Here is a 17,148-nt window from a genome sequence, read left to right on the forward strand (position 1 = left end):
GCTTGTGAAAGACAAATTGTGGGCTTTCCAAAAACTTACAATGCACTTAGAGCACCCCCCCCCCGACCCCCCCTTTGATCTTTGATTTCCATTGGTTGGCTTGACACTCGCTTGTTTCTTTTTGAGGTGCATCATTGGAAGTGACTTAATAATTTATAGATATGCTTCTGGATTTGCACTTTCTTACATTTTTTGCCTTAATTTAGAAATTCATCTAACTGGTTTTGGTCTTACCGGAGTGGCACTAATTAATGAAAATGAGGACATTGCGGTGGGTCTCCTTCACCATGTCGTCCCTCAAAGTTCTCAGGACACATTGTTTTAAATAGTTCTAAAACACTGGAACATCAAATTGTAATTAAAGAAAGGATCCAACAGGTTTCTCTATGTGTTGGGGAAAGTCTATGTGTTATTCCTCGAGATTTTGAATTTTTTAACTCTTATGAGCTGCCAGCCTGAATTTGAATTCTATGAGGTTGTCCATGTAGTGTCCTCCCCAGCCTGGGTACTTGCGAATGACGATGCCACACATGGAGCTTAGTATTACATGTCTTTAGTCTTCAGTGTGTGACTGTTAACTGAACATTCTGTCATAAATTCTATCACCCTTACTGAAGCTCTTACGTCATTGTTCTACTAACTCTGTCAGGAACCAAAAGTGTCCAGTCATCTCTAACTCACAAGACACTACAGTCCTGACTCTATCTACATGAAATATTGGATTTGTTTTATTGTTTTATTTACTTAAAGCTGGGGTCTTCTTGGTTGGCGAACAGCAGTGTGCAATAGAGGGCCAGGGCGGGGTCTATACTTAGGGAAAGTTGAGCTGTTTTACTACGAATTGTGTGGGACCAATTTCTTTATAGGTCCATCTAGAGGCACTGTTTTTGAAAGGCTGTACTCTAGTTATTTTGGTGTGCAATTGTAGATGCAGAATTAGTATAAATATTTGGCCGCTGGGGGGATGCATTGATCTAATACATTTCTTCATGTGTGGGGGAAAGTTTAAGTGTTATTCTTTGAGATTTTTGAACTTCTTCACTATTATGAGCTTCTAGCCTGAATTTGAATTTTATGAGGTTGTCTTGATCTCACCTACATGAAATACTGGAGTCTATTTTTATTGTTTTATTAATTTAAAGCTGAGTTTTTCTGGTTGGAGAGGAGCAGTGTTCAATAGAAAGTCAGGGCGGGGACTATACTTTGTGGAAGTTGAGCTGTTTTACTTCCAAATGTATGGGTGGCCATTTTCCTTATCATTCCATCTAGAGGAACTAATTTGGAAAGGTTGCACTCTCATCTTTTTGGTGTGCATTTGGAGATGTAGAATTAGTATAAATATAGGGCTGTGGTGCAGATGCGCAGCGGACACGCCAAAGGCAAGCCTGTCTGCACCCATCTGTGTCCAGACCACGCCAAGCGCCAGGGACCCTGTCAGTCTCTTACACTAATACTGAGCTATTGTGAATCAGGTCACGTCGGTAAGTGAGTGTGCATCTGTTTTGACTGACTGCTTGGGCCTGTAGCCTGCAGTGATTGCAAAGTAGCTCTTCTTGTCTGTGAAAAACATCATCTGCAAGGAACTCACCACCTCATCAATGCATCCATTGCCTCGGTCTCCTTCCCCAAAGGATGGAAACATGGCGAAAACAAACAGCTCCTCAAGAAATCCACTGTGGACTCCAAAGACCACAAAAACTTCCGCCCCATCTCCCTACTGCCATTCCCAGCCAAAGTACTAGAGAAAGCAATACACCACCTACTCATCACCCACTTGGATAACAACAACCTACTGGATCCCTCACAATCCGAATTCCGCTCAAATCACCCCCCGAAACCATGCTGATTGCAGCCACAGATGACATCAGAATACTCTTAGAGAGGGAAGAAACGCTGCCCTCATTCTCCTTAATCTTTCTGCAGTGTTCAACATCGTATCCCACCTCACCCTCCTGCATAGTCGCCACCAAATGGGGATTCAAAGAAAAGTCCTTAAATGAATTACGTCCTTTCTCTCTAGATGAACCCAAATCGTCCTCCTCCCACGCTTCACCTCGGGCCCTAAAAACATAATATGGGGCATCCCACAAGGATCCTCCCTAAGCCTGACCCTGTTCAACACCTAGATGGCCCCTCTGGCCATCCTTGTCAGATCCTACGGCATGAACATAATCTCCTATGCGGACGATACTCAGCTCATCCTCTCACTCGCCTAAGAGCCTACTAACACCAAGTGTAACTTCCACAGATGCATGACAAGTGTCGCAAGCTGGATGCAAAACAGATGCCTCAATCTCAACATAGACAAAACAGAAGTCCTCATATTTAGGAGCAACAACTCCCTCTGGGACGACTTCTGGTGGCCTATGGAGCTCAGCCCCACACCAAGAACACGCAAGAAACATCTGAATCATTCTGGAAAGCAAGCTCTCGATGAGGAATCAAATAAACTCTGTCTCAACATCCTGCTTCCTCACCCTGCTCTTGCTCAGGAAAAACTTTAACTGGCTCCCCATCAGCATCAGACACACTGTCACCAGGGCCCTCATCACCAGCCGCATGGATTACAGCGATTCCCTCTACGTGGGAATCACCTCACAACTACTAAACAGATTTAAAACCATACAGAAAGCAGCAGCCAGGCTCATCCTCTACCTCCCGAGACTGACCTACATCACCCCCACCTCAAATCTCTGCACTGGCTCCCAATCAGCAAACAATGTGAGTTCAAACTTCTCACCCATGCCTGCAAAGCACTACACATCTTGGGACCAGCATACCTCAACCACATGGTACACTTCCACCAACCTACCCTTATACTTCTTTCCTCATCCCTCTGCATGGCCCACACACCCTGCATTCATAGGAGCAGGAGCGGAGGCTGCTTCTTTTCACACCTGGCGGGCAAATCCTGGAATGGCCTCCCTCTCAATCTCCACATAGCCCCCACCGTACAGGAGTTCAGGAAGGACCTAAAGAACTGGCTCTTCAACTAGGTAATCCCAGCAGCACCAAATCACCCCCCCTCGCCAGCACCTGGACATGGGTGATAAGAAGTTCTTTACAAATCCCATTTGATTTGATGATTTGAAAGAGTGCTGGAAAGAAGAGGAAAGGCAAATGAGGTCTCTGACTTCAATAAGAGAAGGTACTATTTTAAGGCCGAATTACTAAATATTTGTTTCCTTTAAAATATATGTTCTACATTTGAAGTCTTCTAAAGAAGCATCAGTTTTATGCCTTATGCATGACTGAAACATGGATGGGGGAGGACTCTGGGCCCAATTTAAAGTTAGCTGTCCCAGATAATTATGTCTGTGTACATTGAAATAGAGAAGGCGAATGGGGAGGTCGTTTGGCTATTGCTTTTAGAAAGATTTTTTTTTGGGGCACTTTCATATTGGATAATCTTTAAGGGACGGAAGCATTGGGTTTCTGCATTTTCTTTTCTTTGCAGTCCTCCTTCTAAGGTGAGTTATTTTACCGACCTCCTGGCTATGTGGGTACGTTTATCAGCTCTTTTGGCAAGGCTTTGTTGGCCAACTTACTGCTGTATGAAAATGGAAGGTTTTAGGGCTTTCAGCTCCTATATTGTCTGGAGAAATTAATAAGTATGCATTAGCCGTTAATAATTGGCTGTTATGGACAGTCAATAAGCTAGACCTAAAAAAAGTGCACTAAGTTTAGACATGCATCTTTGACCCCTTGGTTTCCTGCTATCCTTGCAAATGTTGCAAAAGGTTAGAGAGTATTTGGTGAATACAGTACTCCTTGGCAGATAAGTTATGGTACAGGGAGGCTTTACATGAAGGGGGCGTGGCTATCAGCCAATGGAGATGGACGCGAGCTTAGGAGCTTTGTTCGCCGTCTCCCCAACCCAAGGTATCCTGATGCCCTGAGGCAATGTACGAGCCGAAATCAGAGCTGTGAACCCCTGAGGAGTGAAGACCGGCTCTGTGGGGCATTGACGACGGACTTGGCAACGCCCCCGGGAGATAGCAGCGGGATGGTCCCGCGGCGTGCCTGATCCCATGATGGCGCTGATGCCGGCTGCGGCGCCGTAGCAGTGAAGCGGCTGCACTGTCGGAGAGGAAAAGTACTCCGGTGCCCAGCCGGGAATTGATGACCCCCTGGGGGACCGCGGGACTGAGGAGGTATTGGCGAGGGGCTTGATTGGCTCACGAGGTGAGCAGCCCCCTGAGAGGCCACGACCTGAGCAGCAAAAGGGCGGCCAGATGGTGAAACTCCACCGGGCAACCTTGAGAGAGGGAAACTGGCCGCCAGGAGTGAGACCTGTGCCGGAGGAGTGCTCCTTAAATACCCGGGAATATAGTGGGACAGCAGGGACATCGGGCAGCCTGCCAAGGGTTGCATGCGTTTTTCCCCGATGATACCTTGGGCCCTGGCATAAAATGGCGACTGGGCGAAGGGCGCATGGGAGGAGGCGAGTGGCTGTCCACGCATATTGGAAACCAGGTACTGCCCCACGGAGGAGTGCTGTGGTACTCCAAATGAACACAGAAAGGAAGGGAGGAGCGCAACAGTGAGGAAGGAGGCGTGTATCACTGGGCGGCTGGAGCGCCGTCCTTGACACACCAGCAGAGCTTTTGGGCCGGAACTCCCTTGTGGACCTGAGGTGCCCCGCGCAATAGTGGAAAAGGGCGACATCGGCAGCCTGGTGCTGCGTGGGCCTGGATTACACTGAGCAGTGCTGGAAGCTGAGAGGTGAGCTGATTGGCAGCGGAGAGAGATGGCCTCCTGCCTGTTTGAGTCTATCTGAAGTGCTAGACAACTGGGAGGCTTGAGGGGCCTCGAGAGACCGGAGCGCCCCCCGTCCTCGGCTTCCCACGAGTGCTGGAGGGGCTCAACACCGCAGGAGATCTACGAAGGGAGCCGGGGCTGCAACGTCAGGCCTAGGGAAAAGCCTGGCCGGCCCCACAACAAGAATACCTGAGGTGAGAGCTGTTGGCCTTGGGCTCCAGCTAACGAGGAACTGCGCCTTCTGGAGTGATTGCAAGTAGGGGTCCGCTTGGGTGGGAGGTGTGCGGCTCAGAGTGACATTGACTTGACAAGACCCATTGGCCTGCAAGGTTGCTGGTGGGAGAGAGGCCCTGTAGTGGGGATGTAAAAAACATTTGAAGCGGGCGGACGCTTCCCCTGCAACATCGCCCGCCACAACTACAGCTCCTGGGTTGCATTCCACCCAGGGTTTGACGTGGTCAGACGGACGCCAGGCCAGCTGACAGGGGGCACGAGATGGGGAGGCCACAGAAAAAGCGGGGATTCACGGTCCTCAACGTGGAGGTTCCTGATCAGCCCTCTGATGAGGAAGAAGAAGGCCCGAGCACACAGGGGGACCATACCACCAGAAAGCCTACGTTAACTGATATAATGCAGGCCATAACGGCCTCCAGAGAGGCAGTGGAGGGAAAGATAGACGCTATTAGCCAGACCTGAGCTTTCTGGCGGCTGATCATCGAAAACTCAAGGACAGAGTCACATCCACCGAAAAGGAACTATGTGGCCTGCCGGCCGAGGTGCAAGAGATGCATCGATCCCTGACAACACTGGAAGCTAAGGTGAAAACCCTGGAAATGCATGCTGAGGATAGTGAAGGGAGATCGTGGCGCAAGAACATCCGGGTTATCGGGATACCCAAAAAATCAGAAGGGGACGACATGGTAAGCTACCTAAAAAATTGGCTACGGATTGAGGTGGCCCGGAAGGTCTGTCCCCCTTCTATGCCCTGGAGTGCGCCCACAGAGTACCGGCCAGGCCACCGAAGCCAGGAGCTCCCACTCGGCCAGTGGTAGCTAGACTGCTGCAGTTCCGAGACAGAGACCACATTTTACACTGTGCCCGACAAAAACAAACTCTCCGCATTGATAACAGCAATGTTCTGATTTTCCCGGACTTTACAAGAGAGGGTCAGCGCAGCAGGGGCTCATACATTGCTGTCAAGGCCAAACTACGTCAAATGAACCTACCATACGCAATGTTGTACCCTGCTCGGCTCAGGGTGGCGGATCCAGCGGGAGCACGATTCTTTGGTTCACCGCAGGAGGTGTGGGACTGGCTGGAAACCCGAGGCCCGTCGGAACAACCAACCTCAGCTACGAGACCCTCACAGCAAAGCCCGTGGGGGTGGGGAGCAGGCACCAAAGCTCCTTCACCCAGGGAACTCAGCCTGGAACGGCTTAGAGCTCTGCAGGTGGTGGTGTTGCACAGCCGGAGCAGCCCGGGCTCGTCACCAGGTGGGAGCACACATTTGAGCAGTGGATCGGAGGCCTCCATGGATCGTAGCGACAGTGAAGGTGCAGGAGCAGACATGCCGAAGATTACGCCCGGAGCAGCGGATAATTTGGGTTGAGAGGAGCAGTTTTGTGTGTGCAGCACAGCCCTGCCGGGGACCTGGTGTTCCTGCGTCGAGGATGTGCCCATCTAGAATTGGTGGGAGGTTCACTTGGACTGTTAGGTAATGGACAACCGAACCGGGGGCTTATAATCTGGACAAATGGTTGGGGAGGAGGCACCCTAGGAAGCCTTGTCTGTATTAATAGCAGAAGACAGCCCCTTAAGTAGTTTCTAGACGTTAGTGGATGCCACTATAGTTTGGATGGGAATGCCTCGTTGGGTGCCTATCCTGGGGAGGGGGAGTTGGGGATGTTTTGCTTGTTGGAGGGGTATTTTTTTAAGGGGATCCAGGCGTGTCATGAGAGAGGGTATGTTTCAATATATTCCAAATAAATATCTGCAATGGGACCCCCACTAGGTTTAGCATGTCTCTCGTGGAATGTGCGGGTCATGCATAATATGTTCAGGCACCACAAAATACACTCCTATTTGATTCGTAGGGGCATCCAAATTGCATTCCTCCAGGAAACCCATCTCCTGGCACCAGAGGTGAGAGCGTTACAGCGCCGCTGGAGAGGTCAGGCCTTCCATACTACATATTCCGCATTTGCAAGGGTGGTGCTGATTTGGGTGAGAGCTGGAGTCCCATTCCAATGCACAACACAAGTGATTGACCCTGAGGGCAGATATGTGGTGGTACAGGGGAAACTAGATGACAGGGACCTCACCCTGGGTTGCATATGCGCGCCTAATACAGATCAGCCGGCCTTCTTCTCCTTACGATTACGCAAATTGGCGACTGCTCTCACGGGAACACTGATGCTGGGGGGCGACTTTAATTGCACTGCGAATGTCAACCTAGATCGCTCCCCCCCTCCCCTCCCTAGTGCACCAGAGCACAGACTGGCAGAAACGCGGCATAGTTGGCAGCTGAAATGGGGGTTAATTGATACCTGGTGAGCCCAGCACCCTTTGGCTCGAGATTACTCCTTCTTCTCCGATCTCCATTAACTACATGTCCGCCTCGATGCCATTCTGTGCTCGCCTGATGTCCATGGGGAAATTAGTAGCAGTGAATACCTCACCAGGACGATATCTGATCACAACCCAGTTCTGGCCCACCTACAATGGTCACGCACGCGCCCCAAGATTCCCACCTGGAGACTGAGACTGGAAGCTTTAGGCTTTCCATACCACTATTGCAACAGCTATCGCAGAATACTTCCTGGTTAAAAAGGGAACGGCCGCATCTGTGAACTTGGAGTGGGACGCCTGTAAAGCAGTCATTAAGGGTAGGTGCATGTCCAAACTTGCAGGGGTTAGGAAGGTCCTCCTCCAGGACATCCAAAGAGACGATGAGCGCTTGCGAATGCTAGAGAAAGAAAGGCCTGAGAACCCGACCAAACACCGAGAATTAATAAAAGCTAGAGAAGCAGTGGCCGCCAATGTGGAACGACTGCGTTGTTTCGACTATAAAACATACATCACACGAGCACACTCTGAAAAAGATAAATCGGGTGCCCTCCTCTCTTGGCTGGCGAATCCGGCCCGCTGCGGCTCAGTCATCCTGGAGCTGCAGGATTGGCTGGGGGTAGCTACATTTGATCAACAGGGGATGAACAAACTATTCTACGACTATTATACAGAGCTGTATCATAGTCGAGTGGCCCCCTCAGAGGAAGAGCTACAGGAGTTTACGCGGGGAGTTGATCTGCCGGCGCTGGATGAGGATACGGCAAAGGTATTGGGGCGGGAGATCGAAATACGGGAGGTACGGGTAGCCATCAAAACTATGGCCCGTAATAAAACCCGGGGCACGGATGGCTTGCCAGTAGAATTTTACCTTGCCTACACTGATTTGCTTGCCCCACAGCTCACGCGCCTATATAATGAGGCTAAGAGAATTGGAAGGTTATTTGACTCCACAGGTTATTTGACTCCACTAGGGAAGCGATCATCATTCCTTTGTTGAAATCGAGTAAACAACCCTGGGATAGAGCGGCGTACAGGCCTCTATCCATGCTCAACCTTGACTATAAAATATTGAGCAAGATCCTGGCCACCCGACTGCTTCCTCATATACCCACCCTCATACATGTCGACCAATCCGGGTTCATCCCAGCCCGAAACACAGAGTTAAACATCATGCGGCTTTTCCATATATTAGAGGCGGATTCCTACAATGCGTCCTCTGCTGCGGTCTTTGCAATAGACATAGAACATGCCTTTGACAGCTTGGAGTGGGCATACTTCTACCATGTAATGCGGAAAATGGGCCTAGGACTGGATTTTGTGAGTTGGACGGCCCTGTTATATACAGACGGGGGGGTGATCTCAGAGGCATGCAGAATAGGGAGGGGCACACGCCAGGGATGTCCCCTCTCCCCACTGCTATTTGCTATCCCAATGGAGCCCTTGGCGGCACATGCTAGATCGGGACGGGCGTACCAGGGTCTCGATGTCTATGGTCAGATATATCACATTGCCCTATACGCAGATGACCTTTTACTGTTCCTGGCAAATACATGTGAAGCCTTACGGGGGGCCAAGTCCCTACTGAAAGATTTGAGTAAAGTGGCTGGCTTAAAAGTAAACTGGGCGAAATCATGTCTATTCCCTGCATGCAGGGGCAGGCCGGTCCGAAGAGTACAGAGGGGGTGCAGTCTGAGGACAGTTGCTTGCCCTACTTGGGGACACTTATCTACCACAAACAAGGGGATATCCTGGAAGGGAACATTGGGAAAGCTATCAGAGGGACCAAAGCCAACTTTGAATTCTGGGGATCCTTGCCACTATCAGTGGCGGGCCGGGTGGCGCTTCTTAAAATGGTGACTTTACCGCGCCTGTTATACTTCGTCAGGGCCTTACTAATCTGGATAACAGCAACGTATTGTAAGCAGCTCAGGACAATGGTCACCTCGTTTCTATGGGGTAAGGGCAGACGCAGGGTGGCGCTCAGTATGCTCATGAGACCCCGTGCAGAAGGGGAGCTAGCGGTGCCGGATTACGAAACGTATTATCTAGCAGCCCAATTTCAGTGGCTCACACAATAGGTGGCCAGGGCCACCAGGTCTGAGGAAGTGGCCGGGGAAATATGGGGTCCCCTTTTGGTGCTGTCCCGCATAGTGTTGCGACTCCCGCTTGGGGCAACGCCCCTCACTCTGGAGTTTACTACGGCGCGGAAATGCTGGAATAGGTACTTGCGGAGGGCGGCTATTAAGTGCCCTTATGCTCCTGAAATCCCACTGAAGATGTGCAGGGCCCTGCTGCTTGGGGGTAATTGGCGGAGGTTGGAGACCTGGGAACAGCAGGGGCTGGCGACACTGGGAGACCTCTACGAAGTGGGAGCCTTGATCCCGTTTGACGCATTGAGGGACCGATATGACCTGCCAGGAGGGGATTTCCTTCAATATACTGCCCGCACGGCAGCCATCAGGAAGCATTGGAGCATGGGCCTCACAGAGCCGCCGACTTCTATGGGGTTCCAATACGTGGTGATGGCGGCGGGCACCATAAAGGCGGTGACATGTCTTTTTCTAGACGCATGGCGCTAGAATCCTTATCCTCAATGACGGCCCTGAAGCTCCAATGGGAAGAAGACTTGGGGAGTGACATCCCAGATAGAACATGGCGCGAGATAGTAGAGAGGGCCTGGAAAAGTACAAGAAACGCAAGGTTTCAGTTGGTAAACTTTCACATCCTCCACAGGGTGTACCTCACACCAGCCTGGTTACATAGGTATTTTCCAACCCACCCAGCGTCCTGCCCAAGATGCGCAGCAGACGAGGCGTATTTTAAACACATGCTATGGGACTGCCCATCCCTTGACAACTTTTGGGAAGAGGTGACAACTGTATTGATAGATCTTACTGATAGGGACTTTCCATGGCGCACTGTATCCTACATTTGTTCCCCCACACCTCAAAGAACAAAATCACTAGCAAATGTATCGATTTGGGTTTCCTCTTGGCCAAAAGAACCATCACCATCCATTGGAAAGCGAAAAAGGACCCAGGCATAACTAGGTGGAAGGCAGAATTTCAAAGATGGGCTGAGTGTGAGGGTACTACTTTATTACAAATTGCACATCGAACGAGCAGCGAGAGGGCGCTGGAGAGGGCGAGGGTGTGGTAGAGGTTGGTTATGGCACTTAAGACTCCTGAGGAGGATGGAGATGATGCCCCGGGAGATGACCCCTTGGTGGCCGTTGATTAACAAACAATCGGGTTTGACTGCAACTCATCATGTCAGCCCGCAGCTGTTACTGGCCCTTGGGAAAGATGTCCGGCACTGTGGCGACTATAACCGTTCTGATGCACTATGAGCTTCAGTTCTTAGCTCTCCAGAATTGCAGGGGCGAGCCCTTGCACGACACGCCTGGGAGGGTGGTGGCTGGGGGTTAGTTGAAGTTGGGGGCAGGGTTAGTTGAGAGTAATCAGTTGAATATTTGCCCACATATGAACTACGTTACGTCCAAGGTGGGAAGAGGGCAGAACAGAGGGCAAGATTTACCTACACAGGGGATCCTGTATAGTGGCTAATGGCAACGGGGAATGTGTTACATGAATTTGATTGTTTTGGCCCATAACTGGGCGCTGTACATGAATCTGATGCAAAACAATACAAAATGTGGCTTTAAATGAATACCACTTGAATTTAGAACTGGCCCAGAGTAATTATTACTCCATGAATGTGATTAGAGCCAATAATAAACCTTAAGAGATTTTCAAGATTGTCTAAAAATGTTTACATCCTACAGTGGAAGCCCTTCCTCTTATGGCTAGTGCAGACTTATTTATAAAGCTTGGAGATTTTTAAGATGGAAAACCAATTGATAAAATTCAGCTAAATCTCCTAGCTCATGGACTGTCTTCCAATGTGAGGCAATGTGTTTTTTAACTCACTGCATGCTCGGGACTGGGATTTGTTGCAATTCAAGACAAATGAATAGGAGACAGGTTTTCTGAACATTTTGAAACAGGTGGTCGATATCATAAATGCAATATATGTCAATTTGTTTTATACTTCATTATGCACAGATTAAGACCCTATGATATGGAAACAGGCTAAAGTGGTTCTCCTGTTGAAAAAGCTATCAGCAGACAGGTCAGTGTTGTCTCATCATCATCATCAAAATACTTTATTCGGTTTACATGTTAGAAAACCATAAAAAGTTTGCAATTCATTCTTAAAAATATAAAGAAAGCACAAGTATACATATCCAGACATATTATACAAATATCCCAATGCATACAGCACATTTAAAAAAAAAATATGAACATAACATCGTCAAGGTTTAAAAAGTCACTTCATAAAATACAACAAGCCACTTTTTAGGGATCCACATAGTTTCTGTACCTTAAGGAAGTGTTGTCAAATTTTAGACCTATTTCATTTTTTTCCCAAGGTGCCAAACAATGTATGAAAAAATTGACAATGCTCATCTTTCACATTGTTTGAAAACGAACAAAATGTTACACCCATCTCAATCTGGTTTCTGACCACGACATTACAGTAACAGCATTATTGGAAATAGCGGTCTCCATCAAGTTGATCAGGGCCACAATGCTGACTTGATTCTTTTAGCTCTTTCTGCAGCATTCAATATCAATACGGTCCCCCACGAGATTCTGTTAAACAGCCTTTCTAATTTTGGAATGGGGTGGCTTCGAACTGGTTCAAATCTTTTTTAGGTCATCGAGTGTAGTAACCTGTATCTTATTTATCATGTTACCGTCTCCCTAGCTGCTCAGCCAGTGTGAATGTGATGCATGGAATGTTACTGTGATGGTCTTGAATGGAATGTTTGGGTGCCTGGATGCTTGAGTGTGACAGTTGGAATAGGGGCTGAGCAGCAGGCAGACTGCTCCTGGTGGGGCTGCATCACATAAACTCCACAACTTGTAACTACAACTAATAAATCTACATGAAACTACATCTTGGCTACGGACCTCATCACTACAGATTTTTGGCGACCATTTTGCTTTGCACGCGTGGGTTCGTATCCCATCCTCGTCGTCAATAATCTGTAGTAAAGACGTCCCCAGCTTTAATAAGCTGCATTGATGTGTGCCCAGGGCCTCAATCAGAATTAGTACTTTTCTTTTACCCCGTGGGGAGCCAAGATATAGGCTAGTAGCTATGAGGAGCAGAGGAATGTAATAGATGTCACACTGTTACAGTTTTCTTATATTTACTCTGAAGAGCCCTTATTAAAAAGGGCAGTCAGTGCTGCAAATGACGTACCGCCCGATTCATCAATCAAAATTGCGCTTGCAAAGGGCCAGATTCTGAGAATCTGCAGCCTGATTCATCAAGCCGAAATCGGCTCGCAAAGGGCCAGATTCTGAGAATCTGGCCGTTTGCGAGCGCTATTTTTGCATTTGGGATTCATCATCCCAAATGCAAAAATCGGTAATAGCGATTTCGCAATTTTGCGAGGAATTACATTTAAGGAATCTCTATTTGAGATTCCTTAAATGCAATTCATCATCCATTTAAAAATTGCGAATTCGCAATTTCGGCCCGCTATTTACCGCGAGGTCAAACCTCGTGGTAAATAACGAAAACTTGGAAAAATGCTTTTAAAAGCATTTTTCTAAGTTGCATTTATTTATTTATTTATTTATATTCTTATAGCGCGCCTGAATCAGCCCCGAAGGGGTATCTCCGCGCGTAGCTTCTGTAAGGGTTGAGAAACATATTAGGGGATGACAGTGTAGGGAAGCAAAAGTAAATAAATTAATCTAGGGTGAATAGATGTGTTTTTAATTTTTTCCTAAAAGAGAGGAGATTAGGAATTTGCATGTTGCACACACACATGTCCTTTGGACATGTGTGTGTGCAACACCTGTTTCAATTTGCATTTAAGGGGTGCTACAGGGTGTCCTTTGGACACCCCTAGCACCCTTAAAATGGCTATCTTATTTGCGATTAGCTAATTGCTAATCGCAAATAAGGAATACTCCCCATTCATTCCTATGGGCCTTTTGGCCCATAGGAATGAATGGGGAGTTATTCCTTATTTGCGATTAGCAATTTGCTAATCACAATTAAGGAATGTGTAGGAATCGCAATTCTTTTTGCGATTCCTACATGAATCCCGTTTTGCGAGTCTGTAATAGCGATTCCTTATGATTCGCTATTATAGACTCGCAAAACGGGTCTTTGATGAATCAGGCCGCTGGCCCTTTGCGAGTACGATTTTTGCATTTGGGATTCAGCATCCCAAATGCAAAAATCGCTAATTGCGATCTCGCAATTTTGCGAGGAATTACATTTAAGGAATCTCTATTTGAGATTCCTTAAATGCAATTCATCATCCAAATGTTTTTTGCGAATTCGCAATTTCTGGCCGCAATTTACCGCGAGGTCAGACCTCGTGGTAAATTGCGAAAACTCAGAAAAATGCATTTAAATGCATTTTTCTGAGTTGCATGTTACACACACACATGTCCTTTGGACATGTGTGTGTGCAACACCTGTGTAAAATGTCATTTGAGGGGTGCTACAGGGTGTCCTTTGGACACCCCTGGCACCCTTCAAATCGCTATCTTATTTGCGATTAGCAAATTGCTAATCGCAAATAAGGAATACTCCCCATTCATTCCTATGGGCCTTTTGGCTCATAGGAATGAATGGCGAGTTATTCCTTATTTGCGATTAGCAATTTGCTAATCGCAAATAAGGAATATGTAGGAATCGCATTTCTTTATGCAATTCCTACATGAATCCCGTTTTGCGAGTCCTTAATAGCGATTCGCTATGAGTCGCTATTAGAGGCTCGCAAAACGGGAGAATGATGAATCAGGCTGTTCATTCCTATGGGCCTTTTGGCCCATAGGAATGAATGGGGAGTTATTCCTTATTTGCGATTAGCAATTTGCTAATCACAAATAAGGAATGTGTAGGAATCGCAATTCTTTTTGCGATTCCTACATGAATCCCGTTTTGCGAGTCTGTAATAGCGATTCCTTATGATTCGCTATTATAGACTCGCAAAACGGGTCTTTGATGAATCAGGCCGCTGGCCCTTTGCGAGTACGATTTTTGCATTTGGGATTCAGCATCCCAAATGCAAAAATCGCTAATTGCGATCTCGCAATTTTGCGAGGAATTACATTTAAAGAATCTCTATTTGAGATTCCTTAAATGCAATTCATCATCCAAATGTTTTTTGCGAATTCGCAATTTCTGGCCGCAATTTACCGCGAGGTCAGACCTCGTGGTAAATTGCGAAAACTCAGAAAAATGCATTTAAATGCATTTTTCTGAGTTGCATGTTACACACACACATGTCCTTTGGACATGTGTGTGTGCAACACCTGTGTAAAATGTCATTTGAGGGGTGCTACAGGGTGTCCTTTGGACACCCCTGGCACCCTTCAAATCGCTATCTTATTTGCGATTAGCAAATTGCTAATCGCAAATAAGGAATACTCCCCATTCATTCCTATGGGCCTTTTGGCCCATAGGAATGAATCGCGAGTTATTCCTTATTTGCGATTAGCAATTTGCTAATCGCAAATAAGGAATATGTAGGAATCGCATTTCTTTATGCAATTCCTACATGAATCCCGTTTTGCGAGTCCTTAATAGCGATTCGCTATGAATCGCTATTAGAGGCTCGCAAAACGGGAGAATGATGAATCAGGCTGTTCATTCCTATGGGCCTTTTGGCCCATAGGAATGAATGGGGAGTTATTCCTTATTTGCGATTAGCAATTTGCTAATCACAAATAAGGAATGTGTAGGAATCGCAATTCTTTTTGCGATTCCTACATGAATCCCGTTTTGCGAGTCTGTAATAGCGATTCCTTATGATTCGCTATTATAGACTCGCAAAACGGGTCTTTGATGAATCAGGCCGCTGGCCCTTTGCGAGTACGATTTTTGCATTTGGGATTCAGCATCCCAAATGCAAAAATCGCTAATTGCGATCTCGCAATTTTGCGAGGAATTACATTTAAGGAATCTCTATTTGAGATTCCTTAAATGCAATTCATCATCCAAATGTTTTTTGCGAATTCGCAATTTCTGGCCGCAATTTACCCATGGCCCATAGGAATGAATGGCGAGTTATTCCTTATTTGCGATTAGCAATTTGCTAATCGCAAATAAGGAATATGTAGGAATCGCATTTCTTTATGCAATTCCTACATGAATCCCGTTTTGCGAGTCCTTAATAGCGATTCGCTATGAATCGCTATTAGAGGCTCGCAAAACGGGAGAATGATGAATCAGGCTGTTAGCAGGTTAATGGTGAGCCGGGCCAGTACCTTATTTGTGAAGGTGAGGAGAATTTTCTTTGGAGGCCTCTGCCAACTTTCACCACTGGCGCCACTGACTTACACCACAGGGGGCATGCCACCACCGCTATAGACGTCTCCCAAAGCCAGGTGCAATAAATGACCTGACCTGCATTGCACAATTCTACTTTCCTCAAGAAGAGTTCAAGAGGGTTCTGCACTGCGAAATGTTTTATAGATTCAGATCAAATAATGCATTTGTAAATCACAACTTTCATTTAATGTTGCAAATCTGCTGTAAGTCATAAAAGACAACTTTGAGAGACAGCACTCGAAAGTTATATGCTCACATCCTACTACCAAAATAACCTACAGGTAGATACTTTAAACTTCCCTTTCTTTCTTGCAGTATTAAGCATTGAGCACACCACAACCATTAACATAAACTGCAATTCTTAAACAATAGAAGTCAATTTACAAAGACACTTATTACTAAGCTGACATGGGCATTACTTACTAAACTACGCCCCAAATTATTATATTTCACAGTTAGCGATTCTTAACAGAAGCGCATACATGAGCTCCGTGGATGAAAAATTGCTTCTCTGTTTGATAATTGAATGTCATATTTTAACATCACATTTCGGCAGATGACGTTTTTATTTCCATGGGCTAGAATCCTCAATCAGCTCTTTCACAAGCAACTTGTGCTGTTAAACTGATAAGCGCCACACCCTCTTTTTCCAGCACACACAGACTTGGGCTGGAAAGAAAAGTCTCCGTTTATCTGGTGTTGCGCATTGTCAAAATACCTCTGTTCATCGTTTTGACCACAGCAATAGAAGTAGCCGTGCCTTCTTCTCTGGTCACTTCATACTGGGTGCCATAAAATATTTTAAATGCCTTACACCAGCACTGTTAGAGACCACTCGCTGCCCTCCCCAAATATGGCCTCGACTTATTTATTCACAAGAATTCTTGCTTGTCACACTGGTGATACAGGCAAAACTTGTCTCTCTCAACAGAACAGAGGCAGGCTTGAGTGAAATATGGGGTCAGTTCGAATTCAAATGGAGCGATGTGCAACCATTTGCACTAAACTAACACACACTGTGTACACAGGGCTGTAATATAAAACATATTTCTTGAAAGTGTTTATTTTATGTCTGTTCCTTACACGCGTATTAATTCTAGAATACTTTGTCCTCGCACATGGTAACGTTCCATCATAAACATGTATACCTTTAAAATGTTTAGCCCGTGCCTGTGTTCTCATCCTGTGAGATCGAAATGCTTCTGCTAGGTAGTTGCAGTCTGATCTTCATTGGACGAAGACGCACTCCTGTGGGTTTCTGTCCATGGAAATAAACAATTGAACAAAATGTACTTTTCAAGTTTCGGCTTCTTCCTTATGGATAAGTTTAAATCTGGCGACGAGTGGAGCTGAAACTCACCACTTTTTAGGTCTCGCCCTGGAATTCGCATCCGAAGGATGCGTCCAGGGCGGAGACTTATAGTCGTCTGACACGGGGGAATGAGGGACACA

The 17,148-nt window shown here is 46.8% G+C and overlaps 1 protein-coding gene across 3 annotated transcripts in view; it reads left to right on the plus strand.

Moving 5' to 3' along the window:
* The window catches only part of SMOC2 (SPARC related modular calcium binding 2), a 1,727,408-nt gene that overhangs the window by 816,202 nt on the left and 894,058 nt on the right, over positions 1 to 17,148 (plus strand). The gene's annotated exons all lie outside the window — the stretch shown is intronic.

The sequence above is a fragment of the Lissotriton vulgaris genome, chromosome 6 (genome assembly GCF_964263255.1).
Source record: "Lissotriton vulgaris chromosome 6, aLisVul1.2, whole genome shotgun sequence".
Lineage (NCBI taxonomy): Eukaryota > Metazoa > Chordata > Amphibia > Caudata > Salamandridae > Lissotriton > Lissotriton vulgaris.